The sequence below is a fragment of the Crocuta crocuta genome, unplaced genomic scaffold (genome assembly GCF_008692635.1).
Source record: "Crocuta crocuta isolate KB4526 unplaced genomic scaffold, BGI_CrCroc_1.0 scaffold6, whole genome shotgun sequence".
Taxonomy (NCBI): domain Eukaryota; kingdom Metazoa; phylum Chordata; class Mammalia; order Carnivora; family Hyaenidae; genus Crocuta; species Crocuta crocuta.
Genome location: NW_027531917.1, coordinates 8,838,459 through 8,849,070, shown reverse-complemented (window position 1 = coordinate 8,849,070; position 10,612 = coordinate 8,838,459). Strand labels below are relative to the sequence as shown.

At 33.3% G+C, this 10,612-nt stretch overlaps 1 long non-coding RNA gene across 1 annotated transcript in view; it reads right to left on the bottom strand.

Annotated features, from left to right (window-relative positions):
* LOC144240585 (uncharacterized) overlaps window positions 1-10,284 on the bottom strand; it is a 32,979-nt gene extending 22,695 nt beyond the window's left edge. Inside the window, exons 1-4 of the long non-coding RNA XR_013337765.1 lie at window positions 10,234-10,284; window positions 7,601-7,650; window positions 6,590-6,643; window positions 3,894-3,979 (exon numbers count right to left, since the gene is read on the bottom strand). This is a non-coding gene — a long non-coding RNA (uncharacterized LOC144240585). The remainder of the gene's footprint in view (window positions 1-3,893; window positions 3,980-6,589; window positions 6,644-7,600; window positions 7,651-10,233) is intronic.
* Window positions 10,285-10,612: the final 328 nt, after the last annotated feature.

Sequence of the window (10,612 nt, the reverse complement as noted above, 5' to 3'; positions counted from 1 at the left end):
CTTGTTGCTTTACAAATTGAAAATTTATATATATATATATATATATATATATATATCCACACACAAACCTTTTTTAAACTATTAATTTCAAAATACCAGGGACAGTGTAACTTCTTTTTAAATTTCTTAAAGCAGTGAGTTTTTATTGTACCTTCAGTGAATTCTCAATTAATTGAGACTAAATTGGTTTGTACTTAATTAAGTTCAGTATATTTCTAGGAAAAGGGAGATTATTGAGAACTAACAAAGATTAAAAAATTGAAAAAAGTCTTAACTTTTACTAATAGATTTTCAAATTATCAATACCATTTTCAGAGAAAATAAACATTCTGGTAACCATGATAGAGATAATTTCACTGTGAATCCACGTGCTTAAGCCTCCTACATTATTAATTTTATTATCTAGATGCATGACTGAAGTAAGTGAAGCCTACAAAATTCAAGGACATTTAGAAATATTTACTTTGCCAGGACCGGTTTTGAAATATCTTCACAAGGGAGGAAGTGGCCTTTGCCAGTTACAAGGGACTCACAATTCTCCTGCTTCTGTTTCAGAGGCCTTAGGGTAATTTGATGACTGATACTTTTTCAGTTCCCTAGAGAATCTAGTTAAATTGAGAAGAAAACAATCACCATAAATCATACACGATGTCTTGAGACTTAACATTTTTCATATAACTCAGAGGCTACTCCAATCATGACACCTGAATGACTTACAATAATAAGGTACATGGACCTCCAATTATCAAATCAGGGTGGTCTCGGAAGAAGGTAGAGATTTTAAAAATTGCAATATATTGCTAACAATCGTGATTAAAGGCTGAGTAGGGTTAGCAAAGAAATTGTCTCATCTTAGTCACCATCCATTTCATTAAGTTGAGATTCCAGCAAAGTGCGACACTTAGAGAAGAAATCACAAAAACTGTTCAATGAATGAAAAACACATACTGTACCAGATCCTTTCTTTAAGATTTTTTCTCTCCCTTATTTGCATTTATACTTTAGAGATATATGTTATTATAGAGGACCCGGTTATATTACAAAGTAATAGCTCAAATATACGTATGGTTTTCTTTCCTTATTTAGGTCTCAGAGACAGAATATTTCCTTCAACTGTCAAAGATTTACACGTTGAAGCTATACATATTCATTAAAAAAATCATTCTTGTGTTTTGCTTATATTCTTATAAATTTTAGTGAAAGATGTTATTAAAAGATCAAAATATTTTTTCATCTCTATTAATAGTAAAATTAAGAGAAGCAGCATCAATTGATAAATACGATTGTATGCATTATCTGATTATTTATAAAGGAAATAAAACAAAAAAACAGAGATTAAATCCCAATGCTACCCTTTTATCTACTCTCCTATCTGTCATTCCCAAAACTTTCCTCAACCCACTTTACCAATCTTCCACTCTTTTCTTACAGTAACATTTTTACTAAAACCATGCTGAGTTACTCATTATCTTTTGCACACACCTTCTATTTTCTGTCTTGTTTTTCCCAACAATTTGTATAACTGCAGTGCCTATGAAAACTATACTCAGAATCTGTGATCTCTTTTAGTTGTCTTTTTACTTATATACTTTCACAAATCTATTCTAATCCATAGTGATCTCTCTTTCTCTTAACTCCTAGAACTTAGCAACAATACTTCTTAAAATTTTCATGCCACGATAACATGACCAAAGGAACTACATGCTATAGTAGATCACCATGCCTTTTCACCATATTGGAAGCAAACTAAATAGAGCTTCCAATTGCCCCAGATCCAACAAGGTGGGCCAGCCTTCAGAATGTGGCAGAGCTCCACGCAGGCAGGCCTACAGGAAAACCCAATCATATCAATGTTTTGACAATATGTCAGGCATTGTCTTATATCATGACTGACATCACACTTCATTATTGCACTCTTCCTCTGTTTCCTGAACAGATCACACATTTTTGAAAGTAGGGATGTTATCTTATTTATTTATAAATTGTGATAAAATATATATAACAAACCTTACTCTGTTGAGCATGTTTACGTGTATAGTTTGGCACCATTAAGTACACTGACATTCTGTGCCATCCTCACCTCCTTCCACCTCCAGCACTTTTCTTATGTTTCAAAACTGAAGTTCTGTCTCCATTAAACAATAATTCCTTCCCTCCATCCTCTGGCCCCTGGCATCCATCTATCACTCTACTTTCTCTATTACCTGGACTACTAGAGGTACCTCATATAAGTGGAATCACACAGTATTTTCCTTTTGAGATTGGCTTATTTCACTTGGCAGAATGTCTTCAAGGTTTATTTACAATTGATCTTAAATATGACAGTGATTAGCAAATCGTGCAACAGCCAGAAGATAGTTCCATCTATATCTATCTGTATCTATTATTTATTACTCATTTCTCTCTAAACAGCTTATATTTAGTAGCAACAATTATGTATTAAAAGAGCTAGTTTCTGATTACATTAGAAATTGTAAATCATCACTAAGCTTTACTGCATCTGGTATCTTTGATTTCCTGTTAAATTCTTTTAATGTGAATCAACATAGTCATTTGTTTGAAGGGCGTTATGTCTGACTTAGTGACAAATTGACTTTGATGTGTGGAGTATAGTTTATCACAAAATCACACAGTCTTCAATTGACCCTAATGATTCAATTATTTTAAATTAGATTATTGTGTCATAGTCATTAATAAGACCGTGTCTCTTGATATTTCTTGTTCTTTGGAGGGTTTCTATAAACCTGTAGAAATGATTTTTACTATAATCCACCATTTTCCTCTAAAAATTGTCAGTGATTTACTGATTTATATAATCAAGTTAGTACATTACATTTCTTTCTTATGGCTTATGATATTTAAGTAAACTAATGGCCCCATCCCCTGACAAGATTATGTCTGTAATCCATGACAACCTGACAGAAACCAATCACAAAAGTCATATTAATATTATAATAAAATATATTTGAGAATGAAACAGACTTTTAAAACTAATACTGAGACAATTCCAAGCTTACGCTTTTAGCCTGCTACTTACATTCTCTCATATTTTGCAATTTTTGCTGCTCTATTTCATTTTATGGGTCACTATTCTAAAACAAATTGTAATTGAATTTGGTCATGCAGTTCTGCAAGCAGTCTATTTGAAGTATATTAATGTAGAATGCTTTTTTATCCTGAGGTCTTTATTCCCTTCTTTTATATTTGTTTTGAATATTTCTTGGCTATTACACCCAAACAACGGAAGTTGTGATTATCTTTCAAAGTTGTGATCTGATTTTGAAATACATATTGATACTAAACACCCTTAAAACTATTAGTTTACATTGCATATTAATAATTACATAATAATACATTTAATAAAATAACACATTTTAGTAGCAAGGAACAATGATGGTAATAGAGAAAACGCAGGTATTTTCCTATTTCACATTGCTGATTCTCTGAATGTGCTAAAAATTGAATCCATTTTGTGCCTAAAGTTATTAAGTTTAAGTTTACAATAGTTGATGAAGGGCTGTGCAGAAAAATAAATTATTAAAATAAATACAACTTTAATAACAACTTTGTAAAAAATGTTACAATACCAATTTTAAAAAGCAAAGATAAATCTAACATTAATCTTGCTAATCCACTGCATCTAATGAAAGCCTTCAGATTGATACACAGAAATAACTTCTCCAACAACAGATATGTGGGTGATGACATTCTCTTCTTGGAAAACTTCAGAGATTTTTTTTCACAAGTCCATGAATGCCATTCAAACATTGTAAGTGTACTTCTCATATCAACAGTATAATTAATTTGCAATTCATCAGATACTATGCATATTCTAAGCCGCTAATGAAACAGACTAGAGTTTACATAAAGTGAAAATCTACATTTTTCCATACCTGTTTCTCTGATTCAGGCCATAATCATTGAGTCATTTCATCTGATTCAGGCCATTCTTGACCATGTCAGGAAAAAACAAGCCACTCTATGCAATCAAAATATAAATGGTTTAGTACAGATTTAGATCATTGCTGTAAACACTAGTAGAGTGGAAGTCAGTGACATGTGCGTTAAAGACAGGCAAGTTGCTGATAAATTTAGGAAAGCATACATTCGAAAGCTTCCCCTTTCTCCTGCTGTTCAAATCATGTGTAGGGTCCTCTCATCACCAAAATCTGGAACTGTATATAAAAGATGATTCTGGTAAATGCATGTTCTAGCTTCTCCATGCAATGTTGAGTATTCTTTAAAAGGTAGCAATTATGTTGAGTTGAAAACAAATAAACCATGACAAGGATGCCCTCTTCAAACCATTACATATATGAGCCCCTAATGTCTTTCACCGTTTTAGCCCAAGAATTATAATCCTAAAATGTAATTCAATTAATATCACTCCCCCATTCACCGCCACAAAAAAATAAATAAACCACAAAGACTTTCTGTAATTGACCTCCAACCTCCTCAGTCTAGTCTTCAGTGCTTTCAGAAAGCATTCATTCTTCTCAAGTGCTCATGGGTTATTCTTCAGGATAGAACATATACCAGGCCATAGAAAAATCCTCAATAATGTTAGAAGAATCAAAATCATACAAAGTATGTTCTGATCACAACAGAATTAAATTAAAAATCAACAACAACAAAAAAGATTTTAAATCGGTAATGTAAACTTCTACCTTCTGAAAATGAAGATCAAACTAAATCCCAAACAAGAAGGAAGGAAATAATACATTTCAGGGTAGAAATCAATGAAATAGAAAACAGAAAAGAAGAATAAATCAATGAGCTAAACATTGTTTCTTTGAAATCTATCAACACAATTGTCAAAACTTGATTGATGAAAAATAAAAAAAGAGAGAAGACCCAAATAAGTAAAGTGAAGAGTAAAAGTTGCGGAATCTGGTCTGGATCACTGGCGGAAGAACCACATGGTACTAGGAGATCTTGGAAGGGAGGAGGTTTAACTTTACACCGGTGGGCTCAGAGGAGATCATTCTCAAGAGGTCTGAGCCCAGAGCATCAGTATAGGGAGTAATTTATAACCTGTTACTTCCACATTCCTCATTAATGCATGCGACAAGCAGGGTGGGAAGAAGAACCCGGAAGAGAGAGCCTTTGATCAGGGACAGGTATTATCTTATCAGTTCTGTGACTATCTTATAACAGATTTTTCCCTATCAAAAGAGGGGATGTAATTGGACACTTTATGTAATTAATGGAGTAAAATGGAATACTGGGAACAACTCTATGAGTATTCCATTTTACTCCATTAATTACATAAGGCCAGCAAGTTAGCAATTACACACACACACACACACACACACACACACACAGTTTGTTTAAGCAGCTGAGGTTTATAACAAAATGGAGAAGGTAAAGAGATGTCCCATATTCTCTCAGCCTCCACACACACATAACCTCCCTATTATCAACATTATTTACCAGAATGATACATTTTACCAAGGGTGAACCTACATTGACACATCATAATCACCCCAAATCCATAGTTTTCCTTAGGGTTCACTCTTGGTATTGTACATTCTATGGGTTTGGATTGCATAATGTCATATATCCATTATTATAATATCCATTATATCCATCCAATAATATTCCTTTTTATAATATCATATAGAATATTCTCACTGCTCTAAAAATCCTCTGTACCAGAATATCTTTTTAAAAATTAAAAAATTACTTTTTCAAATATACTTCATTTCAGTTGACCATCAGGGAAATATATTCTCATTTATAAAACAGAATGCAAGCTGTGACGTTATATATTTGAGCCAAAGTGACCTAGATTTAAACCCTGCCCCATCCCTTTTTAGAAATAGGTTATTGAAAATATTATTCAATGGGGTGCCTGGGTGGTTCAGTCAGTTAAGCCTCCAACTTCAGGCCAGGTCATGATCTCAAGGTTCATGGGTGAGAAGCCTGTGCCCGGCTCTGTGCTGACAGCTCAGAGCCTGTAGTCTGCTTTGGATAATGTGTCTCCCTCTCTCTCTCTGCCCTTCCCCTGCTTGCACTCAGTCTTTCTCACACACAAAATGAATAAACATTCAAAATATTAAAAAAAAAAAAGAAACTATTGTTCAGTTATCTTGAGTTTCAATTTCCTTATCAGTAAAACGGGAATAATATTAACATATGAAGTGAATATTAGAATTAAGAGGTAATATGTATAAAGTGCTTAGCACAATGCCTGGTAACTATATGTTCAATAAGCAATTTTAGCATTATTATATATTGTTAGAGTTTGTTTTGAGGGAAAAAATATGTTTTCTCTAAAAAGTTATGAATATTCAAGAAATTAATGTTAAATTACAATTCTGTTATTATAGAATTAACATGATTGATAAATGTAGTTTATGTGTGTGTAAGAAAACTTATTCATTTTCACATGTAGGTGGATTTCTAGGCAGAAAGAATTTCTTTAAAACAAATGTTGCAAATTGACTCCAGCAACTATAGGCGAAACAGGAAAAAAATATGCAAAAAAATTTTAAACTTCTACAATTCTATTGGGTAGGAGGTACTAGTTGTTATTTAAATAAGTGTTGAGGATGTGAATGAGTTAGCACTTGATGGATGATCTCACCTATACGGAAGATCCTCCTGCCCTCATTTAGTTCTTCCTGTGCTTAAGAACTTCCTGAAAAGACAGGCCGATATTCAGAAACGCTGACGGGAGAGTAAAGTGCCAATTATCATTCCAGTTGACCCACAAACAACTCCACTCATCAGTAAGCCAGAAGCTGAGCCCTTGGAGGAAATCCTTCAATAAATGCTACAGTAAATGTGGTGAGCCTGTCACAGAATCTTTCAAAACACAGTGTGCGTCTTTTGGATTTACAAGCAACCAGCTAAGAATGTGGAGACCTACTTTCCTCTGCTATGATTTCTGTCTATTTTAAGAAATAGTCCTAAATGTTACTCCTTCCCCCAAACACTTGGTGCTGCAATACTTTTCTCGGTTAATAGGAAGCATGGTTTCTTCCTGTAACTTAAGAGAAGGCATGTATTTTTCCTAAAGCAACACACAGGTTCAAGCTAAAATCTGTCAATTAAGCATTTCAGAAAATCCTACAGTTTCCTACAATAAACAGGAAACAGAAGAAAAAGGAATCAAATACATAATTTAACATCCCAAACTGAAAGAATAATTAACATTAAATTAAACATCTAGGACAGTTGATAAATTTACTGTTCTTCTTGAGGCAGATTCAAACTATGATCTATAGTCTGTTATAGATTGATACTATCAATATAACTACATATTATTTTAAAAAATAATGTAACTATTACAATAACAGCATTTTTGGAGGAAATAGTAAATGCCACTTGTCAAGTTAAAAGCCTATTATAGTCAAATCCCCTAAAAATCTGTGCCTGTTATGTATATTAATGATTTTTAATAATTTTAAATTATATAGTGTAACTGTGAGCTGAAATAGAACTGTGATTCTTCATGAAAAGCGAAAATCACAAAACAACCCAGTAGCTTTCCTCAGGAAAGAAAGGACCAAAACAAATCTTTAAAACTATGGACAAGTTTTGAAAAGAAGATCCATTTTGTATTCCAGTTTTGGCTATTTAAGGTGCACCATACCTGTAGCAGGTCTGTTGAAAGTTCACATTGCTTTCATGCAGAAGGTGCTCCTGAAGAGTGGGATACATGATTTATTTCAGATCATAATAGATGTATATCAAATAAAAAGAAAGGACATCTTCAGCTTGACCCACTTCGTTCACACAAGCACCCATGTCTGTGTTTTACCTATAGTACGTTAGCATACACTCAAAATATTAAGTTCATTTTGTGCTTTGAGAGTTAGCATAGCATAATGGTAAAAGATTATGGTCAGTGCAGTCAAATTGAGTAGATTTAAACGCTGACAGACAAGGCTAATTATGAGTTCTAAGATTTTGAACAATTTACTCAATCTCTCTGTTTTATAGCACTTATCTAAAAATAGAGATTCTCTGCCCTAGAGGTTTTGGGGGAAGGATGGCTAAAGATACAATCCATATAAAGTTTTTATTATTGTCTTTGATCCACAATAAATGCTTAACAAGAATTAACTATTATCTTTATTATTATAATCTTTAAGAAAAATATTTTAAATACATTTTAGGGTTTTTTTGCCTACTATATCTATTGTTCTTTTTCCTCCGTCTGTTATTGCATCCATACAAAAGGTATAGGAATCACTTTGTAAAAAATATTTTGTAATCAATATATGAAATAATTCCACAAATACTTACTAAACATCTACTATGTTTTGAGTACTGATGAAATATGGTTAAAAAATAAGTATGTTCTCTGTTTATGTGACTCTCATAACACATTAAAGATAAACTTACATAAATGTAAGAGGATTTTCTAATTTATTATAAGAAGTTGAAAATTAGTCCATCGGCAGACTAATTACTGAATATGGATCTAAATATGGATTAGATATAGATGTTGGCATTTTCTTTATAGCAAATAAATGCTGCCATACATGAAAGCACTACATTTATTTTTATGGTCATTCATCCATTGAATTAAATAGTTGTTGAGTCCTTCTTTATGCTGGGCTCTGGGAGGCACTCTGAACCAAAACGCTGATAAGAAATTCTTATACTCGCCCACTGAGAATGGTGGGGAAGTAGATTTGTAAGCAGAATGTGAGGTTATTTATAGCTAAAGGTGTGACCAAGTGCTGTGAACAAAAAAGAAGGAAGCAAAAAGAAGGAACGTTTTAGATTTTAAATTTAAAAGTTGACAAATGTAGATAGAGGTATAAAAAGCAAAAGTTATAACTATGAAGAATCTATGTAAGAACATTATAGTAATAGTTACAGCAATTAAATAATTGCATATAATATAATACTTAATACATTAATAATATACAAGTAATGTATTACTTAATATATAAGCAATAGAAGATATATGTAACTAAAAGTAGAATTGAAATTACAGAGATAAAACAAGAAAATGATAACAAAAACTGACTTTTGGCTTGTAAAAGAATGTCATGAGAAAACAGTGAGTAGTAACTCTTTTTATTGAAGACAATGGAGGAGAAATCCAGCCTCAGAATAAGAATTCCCTCATAGCACTGGGATGTATTTCAGGGAGATTGTGGAATTACTTCTTGTGAATATTTACCAGTTACAATATAGAGTTGGAGAGAGAAGGCAAATGTCATATGCATTCATACAAAGTAAGTTCAGTCTTGCAGCTTCAGATAACCATCAACAGGATGTCTCCAAGACTGAACAGTAACACTCAAATTTCATTCTCATCAATGGCCACATATAGCAGTAAATCAACTTAAAGGAAAATGTACCCCAACTTTGACATCTGACATTTTGATTCATAGGTAGCAAGATCACATTTGGAGTTCTGACTTAAGGATGTCTTGTTGGTCAGAAAAAAGACCTCGATTATTAGTCAACAAAGATAATAGGAAGTTATTTTAAAAGCAGGTAAAAGATGGATACATCACCCTTCCGATGACAAGAGTAATTTCTCAGTTTCAGTGGTGCTTACCCTACCCACCCACCCCCACTCCCAAACAAAGGCCACTATGACAGCAATGCTGAAGTTTTCATCTAAAGGTTACGTAAGTAATCTATTCTTTGTTAGACAGTGATTGAAAGAACGTTGCATATTTTGACTAAGTTATGGCCATTTTGAGTGTTAGGCTTCTGGTTTCATAGATACCTAAAAAATGGCCCACAAAGTCATTTATGACTACATATCATGCACCTAATAAACGATGAACTCTAAATTCTCTCTTTTGACTGAAATGTTTAGGTTGGAATTTGGATTCTCAAGGACTAAAACAGAAGTGGAAATACTTGTGGAGAGCCCTAATATATACACTTTGGAACTGGTAGGAATTTTTCTTTGGTTGAATGGCATATATTTTCCTGTTTCAACAGTTTTTCTGCCTGGTTAAAAGTAATCAGTCTTCTATTCACATGAATTGGTTAAGATTACTGTCTTTGCTTTCTACAAACCCAAAGTGATGTTACATCATAAAGGAAAACAGCAAGTCAAATATTTGAGCTAAGTCCTAGGCAGAAAGCATTCTGACAAATGTTAGGAAGTGAGCCCTTCCTAACTTGAATTTTCAAGCAAACTTGAATTCAGTATAGCTTATGAACATTCTGCCCCCACCCCCTTAGCTTATTTGGCTTTCAAATACATTCTCTTTCCCCTTGCTCTACTTAGCATCAAAAAACACTGACCTATCCAGACTGCATTTCCTTGAGTCCTGTGTGAAGGGACTTCTGGCTGATTTGGCCAAAGAAAAGGACAAACAGGGTCAGATGGCCTCTCTGTTACAACTGCTTCTACAAGACTGACCTCATGTGGTTCCATGTTCTAGTGAGGATCTAGACTCCTTGGCTCTGGAAACAATACTTTCTTTGCTTGTCCCTCCAGGCTAGCAATGGTAGAAGATTCCTGTTATTTCTCACGATGGGTTCTCTTTCATGGATCCCTACTGGTTTATTGGCTCTTTCACTATCTATGTAACTGTTTCCCTAGAATAATTATACTGATTTAAATATTCACAGTAGCATTTTCATAACCTGTTTGAATTAACCAATATACTTCTTGGGACCA